Here is a 10,849-nt window from a genome sequence, read left to right on the forward strand (position 1 = left end):
AATCTTCTGTAAATTACTTAATTTCTAGTATATGATAACAAGAGGTTATTATGTTTTTAATGCCTCATATTGTCATGGCTTGAAGCTGTGCATTGTTGTGAATATATTGGTCTTCTTGTACATGTGACCTCAGACTCTGTCTGACTTCTGGGAGCAGCTCACATAATTCATGCTACACAGCATATAATCAATAAATAGTCATTGAGTTCATGATTTTGATTTCAAATTGAAGTGTTTAAACAATGTAAATTAGACATCACAAATAATATTAATACTTGAAATGTAGTTATCATGACAAATTGTGAGTTATATCATAGTCTAATTTACAAACCGAAAAATTTAGGCTTAATGAAGTTGAATGAATTTCCCAAGGTCAGACATCTGGCAAACAGTAGATTTGAGTTTCAAACAGATAGCTCTTTCATTCTAGAGTCCACATTACCATATAAATTATTAATGAACTAAAAATGTAGGGACTGAATAATTAAGCTATAAATCAAAGCTAACTCTTTCAAATGCTTTAGTAACAACTCCCATAGAATATGTTTTCCTTCTATATATTTTTTCCAGCAAATTTCAGACTCAGGGAACATATGTTTAATATATAAAGAGTTCATAGTGCAATCCCACAGATTCAAGGAGAAAGACCACTGACCCAAATTATGGCAAAATAATTAAAGCAAGCAATTAATTAAAGCAAACTTTTTTATTTATGTACATTGGCTGTCTCTTCCTAAAGGCAGTGTTCAAAAAATCAGCATTGGATATGGTTAAGATAAGGGTTTTTATAGTTCAGAAGTAGGGGTTTCCAGATGGAAGATTTGGCAGACAAATAGGAAGAGTTATAGAAGCAGAACATAAGTATAACAAGTTAGTTATGACAACCTCCTGAAACAAAGACATGTTTGCAAAGTGGTCATAACAAGATAATAATAACAAGATGGTCATAACAAGGTAGTCATAACAACTTCTTAAAACAAAGACTAATGTAGGGATTTATCAAGGCAACTCCACATAGTTAAAAAAGGAGGTTTATTTTGGGGTAATTTACTGCCAGTAAAGAAGTTGATTACAGGATCCTGGAGAGGTGAGGTGCTGTCCATCAGGGTTCTCTGGAGAACTTTGACTGGATATGCCATCCAGCATCCAGGATCCTGAGGAACCAAGAGGGCTGGCACATCTGGATCTCAGGTATTAAGGGCTCCTATCTTGGCCCCACCCCAGAGGCAGGTCACAGGTAGGCATGGCAGTTACCAGAAGCCTTACTAGGGGTAGAACTTCCAGGTCAAAGCTGAAACAGCTACTTACTACAAAATACATGATTGCTATTTTCTAGAACAGGTAGAACAGAACCATTTGTAGTTAAGGTTACAGGTGGATCATAGCCCAATCCTTGAGAAACAGGGATGAATCTAGTTGGATTTATTTTATTTGGCTTTCAAACCTAAGATGGAGGCATGATGGTTTATCATTACCTCCTTGTCTCATGTGTCCCTGTCAAATCCTTATAGGATCTTTGCATTCTTTATCTAGGGTAAAACAAAATTTTAATGAATTGAAAGAGCCATGGCCCAATTACATGTCTATCTGGTTAGCACAGAACAAAAAAATTTAAGGCCATATCTTAGGGTTTCTACTACTGTAAAGAGACACCATGACCATGGCAACTCTTATGAAGGAAAACATTTCATTGGAGCTAACTTACACTTTCAGAGGTTTAGTCCATTTTCATCATGGTGGGAAGCATAGCAGCACACAGGCAGACATAGTGCTAGAGAAGGAGCTGAGAGTTCTACATCATGATCTGCATGCAATAGGAAGAGACTGTGTGCCACACTGGGCATAGCTTGGGCATGTAAGACCTCAGAGCCTCCCCCACAGTGACACATTTCCTCCAACAAGGCCATGCCTCCTAATAGTATGACTTCCTATGGGCCAAGCATTCAAACACGTGAGTCTATGGGGGCCATTCCTATCCAAATATAATCATATAATATACCATATAATCTTGGTATACCAATAAATACTATAGGTAGCCATTTTGTTCCCTTTGCCACAGAGTTTCCTTTTGATCTAATATTCCAGCCTTCTGTTGAGGATAAAAGGCAATGTATTCTCTTCTGTAACTGCTTCTCTGCTAAAATTAGAATGCATTTGGTAGGTCCCAGGAAGGCTGGAATGTTAACCAAACCTGAGGATTTAGGGCAATGGAGTATTCATCAGAAGCATCTGATTTGCTGACTTAGCTGAAAATACAGGGAGAAATCACACTAACTTGACTGGTACACATCAGTTTTCAGCAAATCCCAGGCTTTCAGTTTTGTAGGCCCACATGAGGCTGATGTATTGTAGATCATCTTTGGAGCAGTTTGTAGTCCATAGCTGATTTCTAGATGGTGTCTACCAGCTGATTGAACTCTGCCAAGACAGATATAGACTAGGGACAGAAGTTAAAGAACTTAAAGGAAATTTTTATATTTGGAGCTTCCCCCTCAGGAGTAGACAATAGGCAGGGAAGCTTAGGCTATTGATTGACAGGAGTACTTATTGGGAGTCTATCTTACCTCTGAGAGTCTTATGACTTTCTTGATTCCCTGGAGCTTACATTACCATTGTTCTAATCTTTTCTGGAATTCACATTGTAGGAAAAGATGCTAAGAGGTACCTGTAAAACATCTGGAGTAGACTCATGCCTTTAAGTCATAGCAAGAGCTATGGCTTTGGGTTAAAAAGGATGAACATTGTTTTCTGTCCAGAGGACTGGATCTATCGATTGGACATATGTTTTCAGCATGGTGAGAAGTAGCTTTAAGTCTATACTTAGAACACAACCAGAGGAAATATAAAATTGTGAGGTTGTGACTGATAACAGTATTCAGTGTTTTACCAGCCTATTAAAACTTCATTGATTAATGTTAAAACTTTGAATTTTTGCAATCTTAGCATAACAATAGCATATAAGGAGAAAGAAATAACTTATTTAGGCTTTTGTATCTTCAGATGTTTATAATTTAAATTATTTTTAGACTTTTATAATTTATATAATCATTAACTTTTTTATCCAATCATTTCTCATGAGGGATAGTGGTTGATTCCTGAGAGCAGTTACTGTAAAGCAAGTTCCTTTAAAGAAATCAATAGTAAAAAGTTACTTTGAAACAGTTTGGTGAGTTTATCTTGATCAGTGTGAAGTCTGCCAGGGAGTTAAAGGGTCCCTGTCTGCCTTTCTCAGCAAGAGTCCTAAGGCTTTAGGAAAGTGAGGTCTGATTTTAATGAACTAACAGGGCAGCTGCAGCCTTGGGGAAGAAGCTGGTTGCCTGCTGCTGTTAAACAGACAAAGCTGCAGTTAGCCTTGCCATCCATGCCATCTGCGATCTGAGAAGGATAAATTACAGCAGGAAATATAATCAAAATGACCTATGGATCAGTTAAATGACAGACTTACCACGGCCTGGGTGGCTATCCTAGGATCCTGTGGGCTCTTTGTTGGGGGCAGTTGTTACAGATCTTCTGATGTCACATAGTGAAGGAGTTAAGCTCTCCCACTCTCACAACTGAATTTAGGTTTGAGTTCTCTGAGAGGCAAGACAGGTGTCCCTCACAACGAAGGGTCATTTATCCACAACAACCTTGCATTCAGAGACTGGGGAGAGAACACACACAAGGCCTTAGTCAGCCCCACAGTGTCTCAAGGACAAATCCTGCAGCTGCCTTCTGAGTCACATCTGGACTTGCCCAAGCTTGTGCAAATATGTTCAAAAACTGTAAGACTAAACCTCAGCCAATTAAAAGTATACTAATGTAACTGCTGCTTGCTTAACCAGTTATGTTTGAGATGGCCTAACTGCTCCTGAAACTCCCCTAACCATGCTTAAAAGGACCTGTGTGCCTTTGTTCATGGCTGCCATTTTGTACAAGTGGCTGACCCTGCATATACTAGTTGTTTCTGCAGAAGAAACGCTCTTTGCTCTTGCATACTATTTGAGTCTGGGGTCTTCCTTCAGCATTTTCTCAATCCTTGCAATAAGACAGCATTAGCTCTTCAGCAGCTGCACAGGACAGCATCAGCATTAGACTGACAGACCCAGAACATCTGACAGATTTTTCTGTGGAGAAGGAAGATGGGGAAACTGACCTCACCTTGATGAGGCAGAGTAGGGCAACACTTTCCACTGTTTGTGCAGCACCTTGGCAGCAGGCAGGGCATGAGGCAGTTTGTCCAGTGGTTAGCGTTACCACAATCTAGGAGACTTTGTCAGAGCCCCATTATCTTCTTTGGAGACCTAAGGGTTGCCACTAAGAGCTGGCATTTCTATCATGGGAAGCTTCTTTTCATTAAATATTTTAAATGTGTTACTCAGGAGATATCTGAAAAGTCTACTAAGTATATCTAATTTTAAATAAACTTTACTTGTTTTTAATTATATGCTTAGGTTTAACTTTGAAAACATACACAGGAATTAAATAAAGTTTGTCCCTGTAAATGAATTATATTTGTAAAAAATTTGATCATTTGTATGATGACTATTAATATATATGTCTGTTTTTCTTTGATGGTTTACAAGTTAGTATGTTTTATAAGATTAGGAATCTACAGCTTTATCCTCCTAAATTTAAAAAGTCTTAAAAAATTACAACTCTTGAATTGAAGCTCTTTTAATATAAATCATAAATACAGTTCATAGGGAGACTGGCAACTTTATTTTCCTAGTCCTTTCATAGTGTACCATTACAGAATATCATAGTTTCTTGTATAATGCAGTGTATTAAAACAACTAAAGTTTAACAAAATTGGCAAAAAGAAACTAGACATGCTTCTTAAGTTAGGCTCTATTAGCCTAAATAGACCTTAGGTAAGAAGAAATATTTTATAGGCTTTTGTCAGACTGTTTAGGTCATTGTCTTGCTGCATCACAAGATAGAAAGATCCCAGTTTCCAGTGTTTAGTGTTTGGTGTTTATAGTTGTGGCCCTAACTTTAGTCACTTGAAAATTATACTGAGTGTTTGGGATTCCAGTGTAGCCTTGAGCCTTTCTCAAGGTGTGCTGTTAAGCATAAAAAAAAATACATTTTGGGTTAACATATCTCAGTTAACAAGAACAGCTAGCCAGAAGCAGAATTATAGAAGTTAAAAAGCAAGATTAGTACATTTAGGGACATTTCTAGAACTATAGATGGATTAGGTCTTAGTTTCATTTGGCTGGTGGTTCTATTTGCTCATTTTTACAGCCTGAATGGTAAGATTACTTCTGTATACATTTCTAATTATTAAACCTGTGTAAGTCAACTTTTGCTAGCAGATACTACATATTTTTACCCATATCCAATAAATACTGAGAAGCAAAAAGTTCACATAATAGTCATATAAATCTTGAGATAAGGTTTATATCTTAGCAAAGTTTTAAGCAGTTAAATAAAACCAATAGTCCATCTTTTTTTAGCTGCTCTCCCTTTTTTTCTGCCACAAAGTCAGGTAGATTGCCTGACATAGGACAGAAACTTCCTAACTCCAGAGCTGGCTTTTCAATTCAGTAGAACATCATAAAACACTATTTTAACACTATCCATACTCAAAGACATTTGAATTCCTGCTAAACTGAATCCAGTGACCAGAAATCTCAAAGATGAGGAATATTTAGCTCAAGCTATCAAAGTAACCATGGCAAGTAGCAGAAGCCTGGGTTGGGGGAGTGCACAATGCTGCCCAGTGTGATATGCTAAAAGGTGGTGTGTTCCCACATTGCCCCAGCCTAATGGTGTAGAACTGGTGGCAACTAGAGCTTGGTCCAATTCTTATGTGTACCTGTAACTGGAAAAGATTGAGGGGGCACAGAAACACATACAAAGAATGGAGACAGGAAAAGGAAACCAATACCCAGCACAGGACAGAGGATTGTCAGGCTTACGAGTCTTATTACCCATGTCTTTTGTCTGTTTCAGTTGCCTAAGACGGAACACACAAAGACAGGTAAAATACAAGACAAGACATGGAGCAAAAATAACAATAAGGACAGTGTAAATAACAATTGGGATCATTCAGGGATCCACCAGTTCAATCAAAGAAGGTTTTTAAAAAATAGTGGGCTTTTTCTCAACTATCTCCCTAACACAACCCAGGCATTGGGAACCCACCAGAAGCTTCCTAAGTGCTGGATTTCCCTGGTTCAGTTAGGCTGGGTCTATCCAATTTCCATCTCAGCTCCCAGCGTCACCAAGGCATCCTCAGGGTTCCAAGGTCAGTCAAAAAAAGAACTAGTGGTTCTGGCCAAACTCTCAAGCAACCAGATGGGCTATATTATGTCTTGCTTGTTGCCCTGAAAGAGGGAATACTGGATCTCATCAGGCACCCCCTGCCTCACATCCCTAAATCAGGATAACAACAGAACCAAATATCACAGAGCATATCTATGATTTTACCAGAGGAGGCCTCATTAAATGGGTGCTTGCTGCTTTCCTTTGATGAGGCTTACACTCAGACAGTCTGTCAAACTGGAGGTGTGCCCCAGGGCCTTGGAATATGCCCAAGGTGTGTATCCCCTAGGGAGCAGATCTTCAGACCGAGAGTGCCAAGGGTCCAGATTCTGAATTTGAGCTGGGGTCTTGATCTTACTTGCACTTCCAAATGTTAATTCCACAGATGCAAGGAGAAAGACCACTGACCCAAATCACAGCCAAATTAATTAAAGCAAGCAATTAATTAAAGCAAGCATTTTTTATTCATATACATAGTCTGTCTCTCCCTAAAGGTGAGGGTCATAAGATCAGCATTGGACATGGGTAAGATATGTGTTTTCATAGTTAAGGAGTAGGGAGTTTCTAAATGGGGAATTTGGGAGACAAATGGGCAGGATTACAGAAGTAGAACATAAGCATAACAAGTTGGTCATAATGACCTCCTGAAAAAAAAGACATGTTTGCAAGGTGGTCATAACAAGATGGTCATAACAAAGTAGTCATAATAACCACTTTTAAGCAAAGGCATGGTTGCAATTTCTTGGAACAAGCAGTACAGAACCATTTGTAGTTAAGTTGACAGGTGGTACATGGCTCAATCCTTGAGAAATAGATTTAATCATAAATAGGAATGACTCTAGCTCATTTTTATTATATTGTTCAAGCCTAAGATGGAGGCAGGTTGGTTTATCAATACAAAGATATGAAATACTAGAGCAGTGCTGAAAAACTGAATTAGTAAAGTGCTTGCTCTGCAAGTGTAGGGATCTCAGATTGAGCCCTGGAACCCAGTTTGTCTGTTTGCTTGCTTGCTTGTTTAAAAAAAAAAAAAAGCATTTCTAATCCCAGTGCTGTGGAGGAAAAGACAGGAAGCTCCCTGGGTCTCACATGTAACTTAGCCTACTTTGAATCTCCAAGACAATGAGAGACCCTGTCATAAAAACCAAGGAGGATGGTCCTTGAAAAACAACACCCAAGGTTGTCTCTGGCCTACAGGCACACAAAGTACAAATTCATATAGTGTTTCCAATTTGCAATATGATATTTATATTGAAAAACATACTGAAATAAAAGGCTTACCCAAATAAACCCTAAGAATGGATACAGTCTTTCAAAAGAGAATAGGACTATTATTTGATATTCAAAGCTTCTCCATTATTGAAATTTATTGATGAAATTTTTGCTGTTAGTAGAATGGTGTCATGGCATTTCTATGGCTGAGATAAAACACCATGACCAAAAGCAACTTGGGGAGGAGAGAGTTTATTTCAGTTCCATATCACAATTCACCAGTGAGGAAAGCCAGGTCAAGAGCTCAAACAGGGTAGGAATCTGGAGGCAGCAGATAAGACAGATGTGGATGAATTTCTAAAAGGTCTTATTAATAAAAACCAACCTGGAGCCAGGTACTGGGGTGAATGCTAGAAGATCAGAGACACAGAATAAGCCACAGCTTCCTCACCATGCCAGTTCCTGTTTCCTCAAACTGGAAGCCTCTGTGTCCTCATCCAAATGGGTCTCAGCTGAACTGCTGCTAAAAGCCTAGCAGCTTAACAAGGGTCTAGTTCCTGGTTTTCACATCTTATATACCTTTCTGCTTCCTGTCATCACTTCCTGGGATTAAAGATGTGTGACACCATGCCTGGCTGTTTCCAGTGTGACTTTGGACTCACAGAGATCTGGATGGATCTCTGCCTCCAGAATGCTAGGATTAAAGGTGTGTGTGTGCCACCATTTTCTGGCCTCTATGTCTATCTAGTGGCTGTTCTGTATTCTGACCTCAGATAAGTTTATTAGGCTGCACAATATATTGGGGGACACAATATCACCACATACAGAGGCTGTGGAGGGGTGCTCCTTCTAGCTTGCTCCCTGTGGCTTGCTCAGACTGCTTTCCTATTGTACCAAGTACCAGCCCAGGCTCAACTCTTCCTCTTCCCTACCCATTCCTACAGTGAGCTGGACCCTCCCACATCCATAGCCAATCAAGAAAATGCCACATAGAAAAATTTGGTAGTGAAATTTTCTGTATTGAGATTCTCTTCTTCCAAATGACTCTAGCTTGAGTTAAGTTGACATAAAACTAGCCAGCACAAGACTGTTTTATAAACATACACATACAAACACATGCCACATAACAGCACTTCAGTCAGTGAGTATGATCTTAAGCTTATAAGAGAGCTGAAAATTCCTATTAACTAATATTTTTTTACTGTACCTTTTCTGTTGATATACGATTAGCTACACAATACTTACCACCATATTGCAATTGCATTACAAGTTCCATGTGTGTTTTGACCAGATTTGCCTCCTCAACTCTTCCCCAATTCACTGCTTCCCTTCCCTACCCACCCAACTTAGTCTTTGTTTGTTTAATTTGTCCAGACCAATTTGTGCTATCCAGATGTGTGGTTGTTGCAGGGAGCCCACCTGAGATGAAGGCTCAGACACAGTTAACAGCCAAGTGAAAGTTTGTATTCTACCCAGATGGGATGACACTCAGGTATTCAAGACCTAAATGTAGCAAAGTGTTCAGAGCACAAGGTTTTTGAAGGCATAAAAACTCATGCTGGCGTCTCAACTGGCAGCTGCAGAGGGGGCTTCTCATAAGCAAGCAATTTGGCAGAAGCTAAGATAAATAGTTAGCTGGAGGGAGAGGTTTCTACAAGCAGGCAGTTTAACAGAAAACTAGTTAGGGCATCTTGACCTTTCAGTTCCTAGAATAGATTTGGATAATTATCTATAGGATTCTCCATCAAGGAGATCAAATTCTAGTTAAATCTGAAATGGCTTCAGCAAGAATACAAGATAGGCCGCTGCTCTCTAACACCAGTGCTGCCTGTTGTTTGTTGAGCTCCAGCTGAAGAAGGGGGAGTCTTCATTCAGTAACTGATGGAAGCAGACACAGACATCCACAACCAAGCACCAGGCCAAGCTCCGGGAGTCAAGTTGAAGAGAGGGAGGAGGGATTCTATGAGCAAGGGGGATCATGATGGGGAAATCTGCAGAGACAACTGAACCAAGCTCAAAGGTGCTGTGGATGGTTGATTGATAAATAAAACACTGATTGGCCAGTAGCCAGGCAGGAAGTATAGGCGGGACTAGCAGAGAGGAGAATTGAGAGAATAGGAAGGTAGAGAGGAGGAGACGCCAGCCTGCCATCCAGGGAGCATCATGTAAAGGCAGCAGGTAAAGCCACAGAACACGTGATGACATATAGATTAACAGAAATGGGCTGAGTATAAGAGTAAGAGCTAGACAATGGTAGGCCTGAGCTAATGGCAAAGCAGTTTAAATAATATAAGTGTCTGTATGTTTATTTTGTAAGTGGGCTAAGGGACTGCCAGGGCTTGGTGGGACCTGAAGAGAAAAACTCTAGCTACACAAAGGAACTCATGAACTTTAGATCAACAGCTGTGGAATCTGCATGGGACCAGACTAGACCCTCTGCATATGGGAGACAATCATGTAGCTGGGTCCGTTTGAGGGGCCCCTGGCAGTGGGATCAGGATCTATCCCTGGTGCATGAGCCCATTACCTATGGTTGGACACCTTGTTCACCCCTAATAAAGTGGGAAGGGGTTTGGTCCTGCTTCAACTGAATGTACCAGGCTCAGCTGTCCCCCCATGGAAGAACTTACCCTATTGGATAAGGGGATGAAGGATGCAGGGAGGAAGGGGGGATGGGAGGAGAAATGAGAGGGGGATCTGTGGTTGGTGTGTAAAATGAATTTAAAAAATTTAAGAAATAAAAATAAAAAAGCAAGATTTCTTACATTATTCGCACTGACTGTAAGACAATAAGAATGTAGCTCTCTAAGTTTCAGCTGAAGACTTCTATAATTTGATCAAAAACTCATGGTGAAATATCTGAAATTACTTTAATCTAAATATTTTTTCTTTATATATTTCACATCTTTCATAAAACATGCTTTCTATTTTTTTAGAAGCATAAATATTTATTTGTAACAAAGGAGTTTGTGTAGTGTTGAAAATCTATACCTTCTTGTTAAATTCACATTTGCACTTTTTTTAACAAACATTTATAATCATTATTTTATATAGATATAGATATGTAAATATAACGAGTTCAGTGGTCTTTTAGAATTTTCCACTTAAATGTTTTTTTTTCTATTTTTTTAACATAAAAACAGGTTATAATTCCAAAGTCCAAAGTTATTTGAAACTGGAAAGTATTTTCTCTTTAGAAAATAGTAAAAATGATAACATTTCCCAATAAGCCCCTTTAAGCCAAATAAACTTAGCAAACAAATTTCTGTGAAGAACACTTTTGTTTGGTTGGGTTTTGTTTTTTGTTTGTTTGTTTGGTTGGTTTTTTTGTTTTTTGTTTTTTGGGTTTTTTTTGTTTTTTTTTTGTTTTTTTTTTTGTTTTGTT

The sequence above is a fragment of the Peromyscus eremicus genome, chromosome 2 (assembly GCF_949786415.1).
Source record: "Peromyscus eremicus chromosome 2, PerEre_H2_v1, whole genome shotgun sequence".
NCBI lineage: Eukaryota > Metazoa > Chordata > Mammalia > Rodentia > Cricetidae > Peromyscus > Peromyscus eremicus.